Here is a 19,714-nt window from a genome sequence, read left to right as displayed (position 1 = left end):
GAATTTAATAAACTGGAATTATGGATAAAAAATATCTATGTGCAGCTAACTTGATAGGTCAATCTCTATGTTTCAGTAGGGATAAACTACACCATAGAAATTGTTCTCAGACTCCTCTGGAGCCCTTTTAATAAGTCAGGGAATTTTTTTGGTGTCTGTCAGAACCCACTGGAACTCACTGATATTTTTCCTTTCTGGGCACACAGCTAGACCTAATTTCTTGGCCTCTCTCGTACTTGCTATTGCATATTATTTCCAGGTGTGACCTTGCAACTAAGTATGATCAACAGAATGTAGAGGGAGTGATGTGCTCCTTTTCTAGAGCTTTCCGTAGAAGCTTCCCATGGAAAAGCTCTACTATTCATTTGTCAACTGAATGGAGAAATTGAAAGACAAAGGAGATCACAGTTACCAGATAGAAGAACTGGGGTGCTGAATAACTTGTGGAGCAAGTCACTTGGATGACCCTCATTGGACTAAGAAATAGTCCAATTGGACTAAGAAATAGTGTGCTAAGCCACTTAAATTAAAAAAAAATTAGTTATAGTTGGGCACAATACCTTTATTTTATTTGTTTATTTTTTATGTGGTACTGAGGATCGAACCCAGTGCCTCACATATGCTAGGTGAGCACTCTACCGCTGAGCCACAACCACAGCCCCAAGCCACTGAAATTTGAGGGAATCACTACAATATTGATTCAGAGGTACTTTCTGCAGTTTGAAATTCATTTCAGTAATGGAAAATACTGTAGAAGTATTAATATTCTATATTGTTAGGTCTCCATTTAAAAAGAGAGCTAGTTCATGGCATCAATAACTCTTGAAGATATGACCCTCCTTTTTAATTTGGAATAGCAATATCTTGTAGAATATTTATGGGTAAGCCCTCAGAGACTATTTATATTAGAGTGCTGTTAGTCTCAAGGACAAAAAAAATTGACTTTCCATGTAGCAAGACCAAACACAAATTAAAGTAACTGCTCAATTTTAATATAGTAGCAGGGATAAAGGGAAATTGTTATTAAATCATTTCTAAGATGCCTTCCAGATAGGATGTTCTTATCTTCTAAGTTTGATAGAGACAGAAATAGACTAAATTTTTCTAAGGAAAAAATAAGGAAGTTTATTGAATATTGTATAGTTCACTAAATAGCAGAAAAATAAGACCTCACAAGTATAGAAACCGTGGTATCTACAGGATCTCAGTTGAAAGAACTCTCGGAAAGTATCACAAAGTAAAAATTGTTATCACAATGACTTAGCTCCACTCATCTATTCTTCCCTTGGCCACACCTCTTCATACTATCACATTGGGTCTTAGATTCCAACATAAGGTTTTTTAAAGGAACATACACTTTCAAACTATAGCATCACCTGAAAAGTCTAACATTTTTAACTGTATTTAGTTGCTTGTAATATGAATGAAATTCCTGTGCATATATTCCAAAGGAGTATACACATGTTGCTCTGTGAATAGTTGCAGTTTTTAATACTGTGTCTAAGTTAGCAACAGAGCAAGTTTAGTTGAGAAACTTCTTAAGATTGACAGCAATTTTTAAAGTATTTATTTCATTTTAGTGAGAAGAAATATTTGGGGCATTAGCATCTGAGGTTAAAAGGACAGTGAGTAAATCATGTTAAGTCTGTTTATTGATCCCTGAGTCAGTGGGCTCTTAATACATAGATTGATACCAACTCTTTGTCTGAATTATGTGTGCCCTGTGAAATGGAGTTATACTTATTTTTAAAACTTTGTTTTTAAATAATTTTAGACTTCTAGAAGGGTTGCAAAGAAAATGCAGAGTTTCCATATACCTTCCACACAGCTTTCTCTAATGTTAGCATTTATGTATCCAGTAGTTAACATTCATTTTTTAGTGACTGAGCATGTACATGTACAGAGTCATTTTGATTTGAGAGAGACAGAGAGATATATTTGGAATAGTGAGGTTTTGATTGAACAAAATAGAATTTAGGTCTTATATCATACTTTGTAGCTATTAGATAATGCCAGGCAAGTTACTTCTCCATAAAAACTGGGTACTATCTCTCCTACAAGGTCCTCCTGAGGATTATACATATATAAAATCATAAGATTTTGATTCAGAGCAGATGCTTAATTGATGTTGATATCTTCTTCCCCCTTGATGAATCAACATTCTTTTGGTTTCCCTCTATCCCTTTCTTCTTTCTTGTCTCAATATTATTGAATAATGTCATTCTTATCCATTTATTGCTTTTGTCTGGTAGCCGGAATCTGTCTGCCTTTCCAGTTCTTCAATTCCAGCCTTTTCTGGTGCTGAGGGAGATGGCCTTTTTGACCCTAGTATTGTTCTACCATTTCTAGTTTAGCCCAAAGCCTTGTCATTCATCAGCCTGAATTTTGAAGTACAAAATGCTTTCCACATCACTAGCAAGGATATGGAGAAATTATAAGAAAAAAATTGAAACCATCTATAGGTGAAAAATTGTGTATGTGTCTGTCTGTCTCTCTTTCTAGAGGGCATAACAAGGACATAAAATCTGAAATACAACTCAAGTTCCCCAACACTTTAAACTGAAAAAAATCTCTAATATATGAAGTTTAATAAGACTCTGGATCCAAATAATTCATTTTAGCCAAGTGAGACTCAGATCCTTAATGGGCTAATCTACTCTCATTTACTCTGAAGAATGTCCACAGGGAAGGAAAATAGTACAATACTGGCACCATTTCACCCTTCAGCAAAAATCTGCTTAAAACCAGATGCCTGGTAGCCATATGACAGACGTTCCACCCTGAGGAGGGGGCTGTCCTTAGGGATCTGGGAGAGGCAGGGTGATTATGCTGCATGCCTGTTTCTAAGCCTAATAGGCAGGCAGAGAGGGAGAGATGGAGCCCTGAACATCTTGGAGGTGACACCCTCTGGGCAGTAAGTGTTTCATACAGGATTGAGCTACATCTCAGCATCTGTCCCATGGCAACAGCCCTTTCTGCCATATGGGGGAGCAAGATTTGGCATGGAATTGGGATCCCCAGGCTAGTACAAACTCCATTGTTCATGTGAAATTGTGGATTAGAGGTCTAATTCAAGAGAGCGGGGGAGGGGAGGGGAGGAAGGAAGGAAGGAATACCACTGTTAATGCACAGTTGCCTCTTATTAAAAAAATTAATTCAAGGACTGTTATTTTGGTCCACAAGCCACAACAACAGAGTGAAGTTTACTTTGACATCATCAGGGGCTATAATATAGGTAACCCCCACCCAAACAAACAATAATTGGTGTTGGGTTGGCAAAGAGTTTCACTAGGAGGAAGTGCTTGCCCATAGTGAGTTTGTTCAGAAGTCCAGCAGGGGTGATTTGAAGGGTCACAAAGTGAAAACATTACCATTTGGTTTGAAAAATGGAAGCCAGATGTGAAGCAAATAGCTTTTACATAGCATCCACATACCCGGATTTGTAGTGGGCAGAAGCAAGGGGCTGAGGCCTGTAAGTATCTCACTGTGGAGGCTGTTACTGGACCACAGGGCCAGAAAGTATTTTTTTTATATTGAATGATACTATACGAATGAGGAGAAGAGAGATAGAGACCTAATTTGTGATGGTTAGGGATTAAAGCATTAATATTAAAGCATATTAGATATTTGAATTTTGTGGAGTTGGTGGGAATAAAATTATTATGACTAAGGCCCCAGCATTAATAATATTTAGGTTTGTAGAAATATGATATTTAGTCTTTAATTTTGAAAGAGAAACCTGATATGTCCTAGTAGCACCACTGTAGTAGTATGCTACACAATAATATATTGGTCAGTGAGAGAGCACATGAATGATAATGGTCTTATAAGTTATAAAGGAGCTGAAGATTTTCTATTGCTTAGTGATATTGTAGTTGTCATGTCCTAGTGCATGCATTATTCACATGTTTGTGATGATGCTGGTTCAAACAAACCAGTAGTGTGAAAGTATAGCACATGCAGTTAATCACAGTATACAGTACTTGATTATGAATGACTCTGTTACTGGTTTATGGGTTTGCTGTACTATATTTTTTAATTTGTATTTCAGAGTTCACTACTTCTACTTATTAAAAAAAAATTACTGTGAAACAGTATGCTAGGCTACCCCAGCAGCAACCTCATATATTTTGTGTTGGCTTTGTTTCTTGATTGCATCATTTTCATTTGTGCTTAACTTAAACTTCTGTTGCTTTGTTCATCATGGTCCTAGGAGTGAAAAGATGGGGATGTATACACTTATATGTATGCAATAGCCTAGCTTTGTAGGCTATGCCATCTAGGTTTATGTTAGTATATTCTGTGATATTTGCACAATCAAATCACCTTATGAGGCATTTCTCAGAACATACCCCCATGATTAAGTGATGCATACTGTATATGAGCTAGTGGAAAAATGGCTAAGAAACCTGAATTGTGGTCTAGTTTTTTTTTTTAATGATTTGCCTGTTTCTTTATCCATAAATGGGATGACAATAATAGCTAACCACCTCATTAGGCTTTTGGATTTAGGTATTTTCTGTGTATTAGCTCACTTAATTCTCTTGAGATCCTTTGATACACATAAAGTTATCATTCTTTTTATAGTGTGAAGGAGCTGAGATGTGAGTTAAGTAACTTATCTAATGTCAGAGTTCCCTTTTGACCCTAAGTTGTCTGACTCCAGAGACTGTATATTCAACTCCCATATAATACTTTTTATCTCACTCTGTGTGTCAAGGGTAAAATTAGTAACAAAAAGGGACAACCAAGTTTTTTTAAAAAGATTTTTTTAAATTGTCAATGGACCTTTATTTTGCTTATTTATATGCAGTGCTGAGATTTGAACCCAATACCTCACACATGCTAGGCAAATGCTCTATCACTTAGCTACAACTTGAGCCTGACAACTGAGTTTTTAAGTAGATAGTAGAATGGAAAGAACCTGACAGAGGTGGATTTGAATCTTCATCATTACCTTATAACTGGCTTCAAATTACTTAATTTTGTAATTTTTTGTTTCTTTCATCTTAAAAGGGAACAGTAGTGTCTATTTTTCTGATTACTGGAAGATTATACATGATGTATGTAAAGTGTTCATTTTGTAATGGGAAGTCAAAAATTCAAAAAAGTCATTATTTGCTCTTGTTTTCATGTATTAATCTTGAGGGCCAGGTTCATATATATATTTTGATGTTCTATTTTAGTTGTGATGTGACTGAGCACAAAGTTTTCATTCATTTATTAATAACAATAGTTAGCACTCTAAGGGCTTATCATAAGCCAGGGGCTTGGTTACTAGAAGTTTCTTTACATACATTAACTCATTAAACTTTACCATAAGATGAAGAAAATACTCTGAAGTGTCCCAGTTTTACAGATGAGAAAACTGAGACAAAGAGATGTTAAGTAACTTGCTCCCAGTCACATAGTTTGTAAGGGACAGGGCTGGCATTTGAAACTAGTAGTCTAGTTCTTAATTACTGTGCTATTTGTCATAGATTTCATAGGATCATAAAGTTGGAAGAAGAAATAGAAGTGTTATAGACCCACAGTGGGAATTACTTGATATTCTGAGTTTCTTATACAGCCTCTGCTTCTCTGTCTTTAGCAACAATTGCTCATTGGTTCAATGAAGCAACCCTTTTAATTACTAGGCAGAACTCTTTGTGAGAACATTCTAATGTTAAGCTGAAGCTGGCTTTACTTTTCCTTATTCATTGATCTTCTAATTTTTTTTAAAGAGAGAGAGAGAATTTTTTAATATTTATTTTTTAGTTTTCAGTGGATACAACATCTTTATTTATTTATTTATTTATTATGTGGTGCTGAGGATCGAACCCAGCACCCCGTGCATGCCAGGCGAGTGCACTACCACTTGAGCCACATCTCCAGCCCCAATCTTCTAGTTTTTGATGTACCCAGAATAAGCTTGGTTCTGTCTTTAACATGACAGCCTACTATCTCCTCTTTTCCAAGCCACCAATTCCAGTTTCTGTCTGTGGGGACTGATCATTCTGGTTAGGTCATTGATTGTCTCTTTCTACATGTGGTAGAGTAAAACATGACTACTATTGTCCATCAATCATACTTCATTTATTTCTCAATGCAGGTTGAGATTGCATTTGGCTCTTTGGAAATCTTATCACATGGTTTTCTCTAATTGGCTCTAAGTAACTATAACCTCTTGTGTAATTAGTTAACTCATGTTGCCCTATAAAGATTCCATAGACTAGGTGGCTTAAACAACAGAAATCTGTTTTGTCACAGTTATGGAGGTTAATAGTTCACAATTAAGATTCAAACTGATTTGGTTTCTGGTGAAGACTCTCCTGCTGGCTTGTGAACAGTTAGTTACCTTCTCCCTGAGTCCTCACATGGTCTTTCCTAGAATCTCTCCCTGAGGGTGGGAGGGAAAGGGAGGGGGCAGGGGATTAGCAAGGATGGTGGAATGGGATGGACATCATTATCCAAAGTACATGTATGAAGACACAAATTGGTGTCAACATATTTATATATAACCAGAGATGTGAAAAATTGTGCTGTATATGTGTAATAAGAATTGTAATGCATTCTGCTGTCATTTATTTAAAAAAATGAAAAAAAAAATACCTATCTGATTGGATTAGGAGCCTGCCCTTAGGATAGCCCTTAACTTCATTACCTCCTCATTGGCCCTATCTCCAGATATAGTTATGTTTTGGGCTAGGGCTTCAACATATAAATGTCAATAGGATACAGTTCAGCCCATAGAATCCTGTGATGATATGGATAAAGATATATGCTAGATATTAATGATGGAGTACTGAAGGAAAGGGCCATGGATATTTAGTTTTGGGTTCCCAGGCAGTGTATGAAGACTTGAAAGTGCCTTTTCACCTTTAGGAACTATCCTTCTCGTCTCTGTAATTCTACTGGGCTCCCAAGTTTCCCCTTTCTTGGTTTGGGTGGCTAGGATGGATACTGAAATGGGGGAGATAGAAAGGGAAATAACTGAAACTGGTTATTACAATAATATTCTGAGTTTCAAGTCCAGGGATTTCCCCAGTTATCTCATATTGGGCATTTTTTTGCCTTCTTGCCATAGGAAACAGATGCAGGGAAGACAGATTGTAAGCTGGAGTCCTTAATTATAAGAGAATAGGGATCCTTCCCTAGGATATTCATTGCTGGCAGGATGACCATGGAGACATGCCAGATAAATCCCAGCGGCCCTTGCTAAGAGATCTAATGTGAGGGACCTACTGTCTCTATGACCCAGCCTTTTTCAATCTGGAAGAGAGGATAGGGCAAACAGAGAATGTATCTGCAAGGAATCTCTGGATTGCAAGTGCTAAAAAAACGTAGCTCAAAGTGCCTTAGGCAAGACGATAATTTATTGGTTTATATAAAAGTTCACAAGAAGGCTGAGCTTCCAATATAATTCAATGGATCAATAGTTGATCCAGTGTCAAATATGATCACTTGGATCTGTCTCTCTATTTGCTTCATCTGGCTGTCAGATTTACTAGCTCACTTTGTGGTATTATCCTTGCACCAACAATTCCAGAGAAAGAATAAACAAGTTTTCATGGGTGTGATTGAGTTAAGTGCTATTCTGGAACTAATCAGATTAGCATAGCTACAGGGATGGGATATACTGTTATTTTAAAACAGTCAGGGACCCCTCTGTAAGCTAATGTTGGATCTGGTTCCATGGAAACCACATGACTAGAGAGTGTGGTGGAGGGTTGTTTTCCAAATGAAATTTTGGATCCTCTTTCCCAAAGGAAACTTTGAATCCTTTAGAAATTTTGGAAATGGCTATTGGATAGAAATAACGGTGTTTATTACAGAGCATTTCTTATGTGGCTCCCCAAACAAATCTTCAGTCTAATATTACTAGAATAGCCTTGGGAATTTGAATATGATATTACTTCCTTTTTATAATCTTTTTACAGGAGCTTTGTGTTTTTATTTAGTGAAGTATAGGTAGTGCCCTCAGATTACCTATCACTTATTTCCCCCATGATCCTGTCATTCATGTTCATTCATTCCTCAAAGAAATATTTACGAAGTGTGTACTGTGTGCTAAGGATGCTAGGTTCTGGGGATGTAGCAGTAAATAAAAACGAGAGAGTTTCTGACCAATCTCCTTATCAAGCTGCTGAGCTGGTGCATGCTCTTTGCATCATGTGGTGGGATTTCTGATCTCCCTTGAGCCATGAATACACCCACTACCATACTGGCCTTCTTTTTTATTGTGTGACACAGGGAGAGGATCTTCCCTTAATTTTATAGAGTATGGGGGAGATTGACATATGCTCTTAAATGTGTAAGGTATACTTCTCATTGGTAGCAACTGTCACAGTTGCCATGAATTATTTGTATAATTATTTGTTTAATATCTTTCACTCTAGACTTCTCATAAGGGTAGAGACCATGACTATCTTATTCATCATTGATTACCCTTGCATAGTGTAGCACCTAGTGCATACTGGGTATTCAAATACTTGAAAGATCTGCTATATTGTTAGGTTTAATGAGAATATTTAAGGTAGAATTCGTCTAATATTCCCATGCTCCCCCTCCCAACCCCACTATGAATCAGCCTCCTTATATCAGAGAAAACATTCGGCATTTGGTTTTTTGGGATTGGCTAATATAATACAAAATATAATAAAAATATAATACAAAAATATAACACAAAAGAGACCTTGAAATATTTATTAGGTATGTATCTTAATTTTCTCAGGCTGCTACAACAAAATACCATAAACTGGATAGCTTAAACAACATAAATTTGTTTTTTCACAGTTCTAGAAACTGGGAAGTCCAAGATCACTGTGTTGGCCTATTCAGTATCTGGTGAGGGTCCTCTTCCTGGCTTGCAGATGGTCGCCTTTTGTGACCCTCACATGGCAGAAAGAAAGTTAGGGAGCTCTCTGGTGTCTCTTCTTATAAAAATATTAATCCTATCAGTTTAGGACCCCACCCATGTAACCTAATTTAGCCTTAATTGTCACTTTATAGGACCTATTTCCAAATGTAGTCACATTGTGGGTTAGGGCTTCAATAATGGTAGGGGCATAGTTCAGTCCATAGCATTTTGATTACCTTTAGACTACACAACTTTGAGTACCTTTAGGGACTTTTCTAGTATTTAGCTGCTTACTTTTTGGCATACTTTTATGTGGTAGTGGTGACAATACCCTTGAGTGCTCTGAGCATGTCAGTTCCTAAGAATCTAAGCATACCAGCTAGAAGACCCAGAAAGAGAAAGTTTCTCTTCTTCCAGTCTAAGGTGGGTTTTCTGAATCCTTATTTTTTATTCAAGTCTCTGTATCATCAAGGATTATAAATATCTACTCCTTTTAGGGGAAACTTATCCTGAGTGCACAGCTCCCTTCTAAAACAAAAGAACAACAACAACAAAAAAGTCTCTAATGATCACTTTAGCACAAGCCAAAGTGAAAGTCTTCTCTATCAAACAGAGTGCTTATATTTTTTATTCTAATTTGTTATATATGACAGCAGAATGCATTATAGTTCATATTACACATATAGAGCACAATTTTTCATATATCTGGTTGTGTACAAAGTATATTCACACCATTCCTGTCTTCATACATATACTTAGGTTAATGATGTCTAACTCATTCCACCACCTTTCCTACCCCCATGCCTCCTCCCTTTCCCTCTCACTCCTTTGCCCTATCTAGAGTTTATCTAATCCTCCTTTACTCCCCCTGCAAACCCCACTATGAATCAGCCTCCTTATATCAGAGAAAACATTCAGCATTTGCTTTTTTTTTTTTGATTGGCTAACTTCACTTTGCATTATATTCTTCAAATGCATCCATTTACCTGCAAATACCATGATTTTATTCTCTTTTATTGCTGAGTAATATTCCATTTGCATTTAGGTTATTTCACATTTTTTTCCCAAGAGAAATTAGTAGGTATAACCAAAGTTTCCACTCTCTGCCACCCCCCCTCAAACAAAGGCTCTGCTTATCCCAAGGAGAACTCAAGTCCCTCCCTGTACTGCTATCTGCAAGAAGAGAATTGTTTCCAGTACTTAAATGGTAGATTCCTTCTATCATCTCTCCCTTCAAATTTTACCCATCAGGTAGTAGATAATTTTAGAAGTGGCCAGAACTCATCATGCTTTGCAGTGCCTTGGACTGGTACTGAATCACATATTATGGTATTTTAACCTTCAAAGCTGGATCACTGTATCTCTAAACCACTCATGGCTGGAATGAAGGACAAAAACACTATACTAAAGCTGCCAGAAATATTTTCTGTGTATATGATGGGTAGAAATGGGAATAATATTTGGAGCATAGTCTGTCTTTGTTTTGAAAGCCTTTTAGGTCATATAGCTGTAATTAAAAAGAATTGACTGCTTATGTTTAGAATTGTCTTGAATATTAGTAAGGCCATCCAAATGTACATACTTCGGGCCGTGTGGTAAGTGTTCTCTTTAGGAACAGAAAATAATGTCTCTGAAGGGAAAGGCACATTTTAAAGTGCTTTCCCCCATCCTTTCCATTCAATGATTGGTTTAAAATTTCTGTGGAGAATGTTTAACATGACTAATAAATGTTCCAAAGTTCAATGAAGAAATCTAAACCACTAACAGCTTAAAAACAAGAAACATAGGGTAAAACATAATTCCCAAATTTTTGATTCTTGATATTATCTTTTTGGTAATAGTAGTATAGATTGCAGTTATTACATATAATGTTTTCAGGTTTACAAAATGTTTGGTGGGTTGCCAACTAGGTCCATTTTAAGGGAAGAGCACTTTGTTCCAGCCCAAGCTGATAAGTAACTTCGAATCTTACTGTTAAAATAATTAGTATGTGTTCATAGTGGGGTTGGAGCCTAGTTTTGCTCCTTCTCCTTCCCAGTATCACCTCAGTTTCTGCTAGATTACCCCATTCTCTTTTCTCTGCTACTGCCTGCCTCTGGGATCAAAAAGAAATGAAGGAGTCTTTGCCACCAATGAAGAAAGAGGTGTCTGTGAGATAATCATGTTACAAAACTGTTACTGCAGATCACTGTACTTACGTCTTCATCCTAGCTCACAGTCTAAAAGTTGATGGGTAGTTACCAGTACTCACACATTTGACACCACCAGATTTTGTATTTTTCCATTACTCAGTAGAGGTCTACTGTTGACAAATACTGAACTTGGCAAGATTAGGAACCTAGAATCAGGAAATCCGTTCTTGGGTGGGTCACAGGAAGTTTTAAGACCTGTGAGCTCAGGTCCTTGGGGACCTGATGATGAGATAAAGATGACAGATTTTGCTGAGGACACTTTCTTCCAGTACTGCTACCAAGATCACTGTTCACGTGTGTCTACTGCAGAGCCGGAGAGAATTCAAGCTTTCTATTCCTCAGAGCTTAAAGAGCTTAGAGAAAAACTACTCCCCTTCTTGGGGTTTAGCCAAATGGAGCCTTCTTTGTGACCTCTGGTTTCCTATTGCTGAAGAAGGAGGAAGGTGCTGGGTTATGGAGAGCTCATCAGGCCTGTACAGAAAACAGGGTTTCTGTTTTGTTTGTTCTCAAAGGACAGATTACTGTCCCTCATCCTCATGGTAATAAAAAATGCTATACAGTAGTGGTAAGTGGTTCTCTTCCTGATATATTTTAAGTCTTGAATTATTTCAATAGGATATTTATTTCACAGTGTGTTGTCCTTTTGGTGTGATGCATTTCTTTGACTGTACTGAGTCTTGTATACAAGTGTGCTAGCATCTTTCTTCATATATTTGCTAATTAGGAAATATATTTTCCCCTTTGGAATTGTTCATTTTGGAAGAATGTTTCTTTATATATATGGCTATGGTCAGAGTCTGACTCTATAATTTTTTTCTTTTTAAGCATATACCTATGTATATATTATTAAGTAAACATTCTCCTTTTCTCCATGGAAAGCCATGAATAAAAAAAAGGGTGTTCCAGTGCATGCATTGCATGCTTTTGGTTATTTTCTTACACAGTGATTAAAATCTTTCCCACAGGAGGAAAATTTACTTTTGAGGACAGGTAAAGGAATCCATCCAGTATTTTAAGTTTATTTTGTTGACTTCACTCTGGTTAGTCTCCCAAACTTCTCTGTCATTTTCCCAGAGGTACTCAGAATCAAACTGGGCCTGTCTTTCAGCTGGTGATTTGCATCAAACTGCTCTTTTCCTGATACGTGAAAAGTGATTTTGAACCTGGAAGAGTATAGCCTCTTAAGATTTGGGGATCTTGAAAGTCAGAGAAGGAAGAAGTTTGAGAGCACAAGTGCCCATGAGTGTTTTCTCTTCAAGTATTGAGTGAATTAAATTCAGCACTCCGTTTATAATTCTACCAGTTTCTTCTATTAGCATTTTTTTGGGGGGGAGTACCAGGGATTGAACTCAGGGGCACTCAATCACTGAGCCACATTCCCAGGCCTATTTTGTATTTTAATTAGAGACAGGGTCTCACTGAGTTGCTTAGCACCTTGCTTTTGCTGAGGCTGGCTTTGAACTTGAGATCCTCCTGCCTCAGCCTCCTGAGCCACTGAGATTACAAGTGTGGTGGTGCCTGGCAGCATCTTATATATTTAATAGTGACATAGAGATACTGTGTCTGATACCAGTGTGGATGACAACTTTCTGGACCAATGTGGAGAAACCTATATCCATAAGCATTTGAATTTTCTCAGCTTTCAGGGTTTGCTTGATTTCTTTATTGATTCACTATCTATAGATCAGTGCCTATTTGCATGTAAGACTTTATCTTCTTGGTGTGGGGATAGATAATCTATTGTATAGGAAAGAACAGTCTATGATAGTATTACAATGATTGCTACTATTATTCTTATTGCCCTACAACTATTACTACTGCTATTGTTGTTACTGTTAACTACTGCTGTAACCATGATTATTGCTGCTGCTGCTGTGGATTCTGATGTAGCTAATACTGCTCCTCCTGTTCCTACTAGTCACCACTCATAATTTCATTTTTATGCTAGATGCTGTAAGATTTAAAAAATCAATTATCCAAGCCTTCAAGATTTTATAGTCTACATAAGATTAACCTGAGAAATGGCTAGAAACGAGGCACAATAATTTTCAGTTGTATAGCATCACTATGTGTTAGATGCTTACCATAGTTAGCTCATTTAGATAGCTTGACAATCCTCAGAGACAAGTCTTATTGTACCTTTTCAAAGGAAGAGGAAACTAGATCCAGAGATGGCAAGTGACTTGCCTTTGATTGCATAGCTAGTTTACAGCAGAGCTGGGATTTAAACCTATGTCTACTGGGCTCTAAAACCTACAGCATTTTCACTAGACAGGACTGTAGTCTTTAAATTTGAAAAATGAATTTCCTTTGTTATGTCAGTACCCACAGTAGTATCTACAAATGGAAGGGCATGTATCATGAAAAAAACCTGAAGCACAAATAGAGAATATGAATGACTCTTAGTGCTAGGTACTGAGACTGAAACTCAAGGCTTCCAATTCCCATCCTGGTGCTCTGTTTCCCTCGTGGAGCAACAGTTGAATTACTATCTTTATAAACTGGCTCAGCAAATTCAGTGTTTTAAGTTTATTTTCTTAGCTGCACTCTGGTCAGTCTCCCAAACTTCTTTGTCATTTTCTTCAAGGTACCCAGGTTCAACTTGGGTTGTCTTTCAACTGGTGATTTGGGTCTTTCTGCACAGGCCCATAGCCTGAAAATTACAATAGGATGACCAGTCCTAACAATTGTTGAGATGAGCCTTCTTTGTCCACTCATGACGCTGCATACTTTGTATAACCATGTTCACTTTGATCAGCAGCATTGTCTTTGACCCTTGAGCAGCAATGGTGTTATAATGGAGAAATAAAATCTTGGTGAGAATTGGTCTAGTAGCTTAATATTTCTGATATCTGCCTATTGCTGTGATAAAAAATATTGAAAACTTAATACATCCTCCATTGTCAAATTGTACCAACAAAGTTTCCTTAGGCAAGATTTTTTCCCCATTTGCTGACCTCTAAAATGTGAGTGTTTACTGAAAGTTCTTTAAGGCAGTCTTTACTCTATGCTGTGTACATGGCTAATATTTTATGGATTATCAGAATGAACCCTGCCTCTTCTTTCATTGATGCTCTAAATTCTGGATCATTGCTGGGGAATAAAGGTAGTGAGGACTGGATTGATATGTTAATAAAGAAGGATCTGTGTTCTAGAGGTAAATGCATTTTGGGGATTATGCATTATCTTGGAGGTTTAGAGAATAGGCTCTGTTGGCTCATGGTTGGGTTCAAATCCTGATTCTGCTGTTTAATAGCAGCAAATTCTTGGCAACTCTAGAAGCTCTGTTTCTTATCTGCAAAATGAGGATCAATATTTTTCTCCTAGGATTACATAAGGATTAAATGAATTAATAATACACGTAAAGTGCCTTGTTGTATAGTTACTACTATAATAATAATTATTAGAATTTTTATCTCATTTGTTCTTTCTTCATTTCTCAAAAAGTAACTCACATTTGATTAAAATATGTGAATGCCTTGTTCTTCTACTGATTCTGTATACCTGCTTCTTTAGTAATTTAAGATGAGAGTATATATTTAAGATAACTTATAGATAAGCTAAAAAATGAGGAAAATAGACCAACTTAGAGATTAATCAGGTCCAACACTAACTAGCCATAGGAAACTGGAAAGTCATTCAGATTTTTTAGTTTCCTATGGCTAGTTAGCGTTGGACCTGATTATCTTTCCACTTGTCTAGTTAGTGCCTTTCCCATAGCTGCACTGCTTTGTAGTTATCAGTGGTTGTGGATGGCTGGCAGTCACCCTTTCCTCCAAAAAAATATTCATTAGCTTCCAACTGAGTTGATTGAATTCTAAGGTAATTTAGGAATCAGATCAGATTTGTGAGGGAAATAACAGAGGGAAGGACTTGGTTTCTCCTTAAATCCCACCACTAGTTGCCCATAATGCTGGCTTCTTTTGAAGAAGAGGACTCCAAAGCTGACTCTCAAATCTTTCAGTGCATGGGAACCCCGTACACAACCTCAGAAGCAGCATTTCACTCAGGCTCAGATTGTCCCCTTGCGTGGGGTGGGATAGGCATTGATGTTTGCCTGCTTAAAAACCAACACTTGAAATCCTACATATAAAAACAGTATTGGCTCATTTTCACCTTTGGGTCACATTTTTTTCCTTCTGTTTTAATTGTTGTAGTAGATTAGTGGTATTGTACAGCATACCACTAACAATTTAAAACCTGAACCACCATTATTATAGCGTTGACCAGCCACAGTGGTTACTCTAAAGTTAGGCCATACTTCTTGGGTGTTTTAAGATGTTAAGCCCTGGGCCAGTGTGCCAATAAAACAGGCTCTGGAGTGTCCTTTAATCTTGGTTAGGAAAAAGGTTCTCTCTGGCCAAATTCCATACAAGAGCTGCATAAGCACTATAAACATAGAATTGGGTAAAAATAATAGTTTTATTACCCGATTTTGTTCTTTTTGCCATATTTCAATGCATATCTTCTTTTTGTAACATTTATATATATGATAATTTATGTTTACTTCTAAGTCTGTGTCTGTGTTATCCTTTTCAAAAGAATTCTATGAAGTTTTATTTTATATTATAGTGAAATGTTTTTAATTGATAAAAGTAACTGATAGAATGTTAACTCTATTAGTAAATTAGCAATTTAAGAGTCAAATGTTATCATTACCAAAGTAAGAGGGAAAGAAAAGTGTTATGTGAAACATTCATTCTCATCTAGTTTTAAAACTTGCTCTGTGTGTATTTATATGCACATATATTCATGTTTGGTAATTTGATGTTTTTGATTACATGTGTTTGGCTGAGTAGGGTTGGAGAATGGGAAGGATTAAGTCTTTTGAGTTTGACAAACTTAGGTAAAGTAGCATTTACTAATAAGCAAGGTACCCAACAAGTATTTGTTAGATACCTATTCTGTTCTCTGCTCTAGAAGATAAAATTCTTTTTTTTTTAGTATTTTATTTTTTATTGTTAATAGACCTTTATTTATATGCAGTGCTGAGAATCAAACCCAGTGCTTCACACATGCCAGGCAAGTGCACTATCGCTGAGCCCTAGTCCCGGCCCTGATAAAATTCTTTCCTTGGAGAGGCTTCAAGTTGTTTTCATGACAGATACACACCCGGGTAGTAGAACATAAGGCTCAGCTAGGACATAGGATTTCAATTCTCTTGTTTGTTTCATGGTACCCTAGTGAATGTAAAAACATTTTTGTCAATGGCATATGACACTCTTTTTTAAGAGTGCATTATTGGATTATTCACTGAAGAAAATGTTTCTACCCTGAAACAAGCCTCTTTTATGAGAGCTGCGTGTGACTTCCTTATAATGAATGAATCATTTAATGTATTAGTTAACTGAACAAATTTTACCTATGAAGATATGATATAATTTCTTTTCCACAGAAGAAGGAACAACTTTAACTTCTTCTAAGTTATCTTAGAAATCCCCATTTTATATTATGTTCATACTGGAAGAATATTTATAAACAAGAATTGACTAGTTCATTAATAATTCTTCTCAGGTAAGAGATGGAGTTTAGATTAAAGACCATGTGGGCTGAAAAATCCTGTGTTACAAAACTCTGATGTAGATAACTTAAAAACAGTTACCATGATCTCCATTTCTACCATCTCCTGCCAATGGAGACTCTGATGACACAGTATGTTTTCTTGCTGATTTCCTGTGTCATTTAAGGTCAGATCTTTTTTGAAGCGAATTACTTTTTAGTATTTTAGGCAGCAAAGAAAAGAATAAAAATTTACACATGTAAGCCTTGAGAAATCTTTTTAATATTTCAAACCCTGGGGTGATAAAGAAAAAAACTGTTAGTAAATTTGTCTTTGCCTGGAATAGAAATAATGGTACTTTTCTTTAAAAAAAGAAATTAAGAATTAAGAAAAACTTATTTTAAAATTACTTATGCCTAGAAATGTACTAAAGGTTATGGAGAAATCAAAAGTTGTATACTGGCCTGTGGTTGTAGCTCAGTGGTAGAGTGCTTGCCTAGCATATGTGAGGCACTGGGTTCAATCCTCAGCACCACATAAAAATAAAAAAATAGAGGTATTAAAAATAAAATAAAGCATCAGACATCAAAAAAAAAAAAAGGTTATATGCCCTGTGTGAATAGTCAAGATTAAGACATATGAAAAAATCAAATGGTAAAACAGGAAAGCCCAGAAATACCAGTGCATAGTTTAAATAGCATCTAACCTTTGCTTCATGTGTTGTTCCTTGCCCTATATGAAGCAGTTCTGTTTGCTTCCATTAGAACATTCAAGCCATTTGGCTCCCTGTTGAATGTGTTTGAATCAAAACAAAGCAGCAGATAACGCTGGCTCCATAAAGTCAGGTAAGAGAACAATTTCAATTTCAGAAGGATGACCAGGAAATCTCTGAACTTGTTAGAGCATGTTTCTGTGGGTAAAAATCACCCAAGGGCCCCTCAGCCTGCAAATCTAGTGTTCATTCAGGAAGTATATGCTCTTCTTGGACTTGTTGAGACTTTTTGGATTTTACTGATTAAAATTTTACCTGAAAGATGACAAAGAAATGGAACTTAGTCTAACTGAGGCAGATGTTCACTTTACAAATTTAGGAATGTCCAGGAGAAAAGATGGATAATGCCTTGCATCTCCCTTGGGAAGAGTTCTTGCCTCTTCTTGTCCTAATACCAGTCCTTTGAAAGGGGTCTTATCTCTAAGGCTTGTGAATTGCTCAGGGTCCTGAGCTTTCCTTTCCCCTTCCCTAGGAAACATGATAATAATGCCTATGGATATATTAAGCAGTTTCTCAGATGGCCTTGTGAATCAGGTTTCTGTTTACTATGACTGAAACCTCAGCCCATACTGGCTTAAGCAGAAATGGGGACTGTTTGGCTCATAACTGATAAAGCTAGGCTACACTGATTTCTGGTTCAAGTAGTGTCACTAAAACTGTTTCTTATCCCTCAATTCTGCTCTGCTGTCCTTCATATGTGGCTTAATTCTTAGATGGCTTTCATGGGTGCAAAATAGGTACACAGCTTTAGATTTGATGTCCTTTCACATTTAAAACTAGTCACCAAAATTGATATCCAATAAAATACCTCATTCCATCGTATTGGCTTCAATGGGATCCCATACCCATCTTTGAATGAACTTCTGTGAATCAGGAAATGCAATAAACTGATTGGCCCAAGACTGGGTCACATACTCTATTATCTTGGTTGGATTTTCACCCAAAGCATCATAAATTAGAATGTGAAAGAAGTAATGTCTAAGAGGAAATAATAAATCTAAGCATCAGATAACAGTGATAACTGAGTTTTTATCCTATTGCTTCAAGTTCTATTCTGGTTGTCAATGATTAAAAAATCTTTAGGAAACAATTTCTGCTTTTGCATGGTTACTGAAGGAAAGCAGAAGGGATGTAGAACATTCTACAATTATAAGAAACACAAATGTCCACTGCAGTTTAGTGTCCAAATATTTTTGGCCTCTAGATATTCTCAGGTAGTATATAAAATATACTGATTGAAGCAGCATCCACAATCAGAATAGACTTATGACCATATAGCTTTGTGGTAAAGTGTCTGAATTCTTGTTTATTTTGTGGATGGTTAGTTTTAAAGTCAGAATTGGGTACTTTTGGTAGAGGATTCTTTTAATCCTTTCTCCTTCTGCATGAGAATTTGACCTTTGGTAACTCTGTAGCTTTGTTTTTCTGGAAACCTGAAAGTAGTAAAATGTCAACTATGTTGCTAGGCAGCATTGCTTAGGATAAAAATGACCCATGGTTAGTAAAAATGCCTACGTTGGAACAGGGGAATTACTACCTGGACTGGCTCTAACTCTGCTCTTCCAAGGGGGTGGCTTGTCTATTCTTTCATAACACTGGACCATCCACTGTATTCCCTGGCTACATCTGAAGTAGGTGATGAGGTATAAGCCTTCCCTAGTAGTTGGATTAACATAACTATGAATCCTAAAAGGAAGTCATGGTGTTGGTCTTCTCTGATTTCAGTGACTCTTATAATTGGGCATGTCTCTCCTGAGGATCCTGTGGAGTTGTTACAAAGATATTGTCTCTTTGTAAGGAATGAAGTTTTAAAGGCTGGGCACTCTTGACTTTGCCTAGTGTGTTCTTGTCTCATTGTTCTTCAGCTGTCACCTAGAGGCCAGATATAATAGTTCATGGACACTGGATTGTTGCATAGATTGCTGCAAGAATGCTTAATAAGAGGCATAACCAATGCTGCTCTGCTGGCAAACTGAGTAGGCTGCTGCCAAATGTTGACTAAAATAGTCTTGTGCTCCTAAATGTTTAGTTGAGCTTTAGACCCACTGAAGGTACTGCAGACACATTTATAAATTATAGCCTAAAACAAGGATAAGATTCCTGATCTTATGATGTAGCAGAGACTAAAGAACTGTGCATTATGCTTGTTTCCTTTTCTCCCTGGAGAAAACAAAGATAGACTTTGTTTCCCAGCCTCTTACAGTAAGTAAGGCCATTCGCTTGAATTCTAACCAGTGGAGTGTGGGTAAAATGACTAGTATGTCCATAAAACTCTTCCCTGTGCTATCTCTTATCTTCTTTCCCTAATTGCTCAATTAATTCCAAAGAGGGTAAGGTTGTAGTATAAGGTGAAATCCCAGGATAGTCAGAGTCTCTAAAATGATTATATAGATGGTCACCTGTAATCAATA

The 19,714-nt window shown here is 36.8% G+C and overlaps 1 protein-coding gene across 5 annotated transcripts in view; it reads left to right on the top strand.

Annotated features, from left to right (window-relative positions):
* Positions 1–11,339: 11,339 nt before the first annotated feature.
* Positions 11,340–19,714, top strand: part of Akap6 (A-kinase anchoring protein 6) — a 499,805-nt gene continuing 491,430 nt past the window's right edge. For 4 of the 5 annotated variants that reach the window (XM_021724690.3, XM_040275774.2, XM_040275773.2 and 1 more), the window contains exon 1: positions 11,340–11,596. The gene's annotated coding sequence lies outside the window, so the exon portion shown is untranslated. The remainder of the gene's footprint in view (positions 11,597–19,714) is intronic. The other variant, XM_021724692.3, reaches the window with a different exon arrangement.

The sequence above is a fragment of the Ictidomys tridecemlineatus genome, chromosome 5 (genome assembly GCF_052094955.1).
Source record: "Ictidomys tridecemlineatus isolate mIctTri1 chromosome 5, mIctTri1.hap1, whole genome shotgun sequence".
In the NCBI taxonomy this organism is placed as follows: Eukaryota; Metazoa; Chordata; class Mammalia; order Rodentia; family Sciuridae; genus Ictidomys; species Ictidomys tridecemlineatus.
This window is presented reverse-complemented; position numbering and strand designations above follow the sequence as displayed.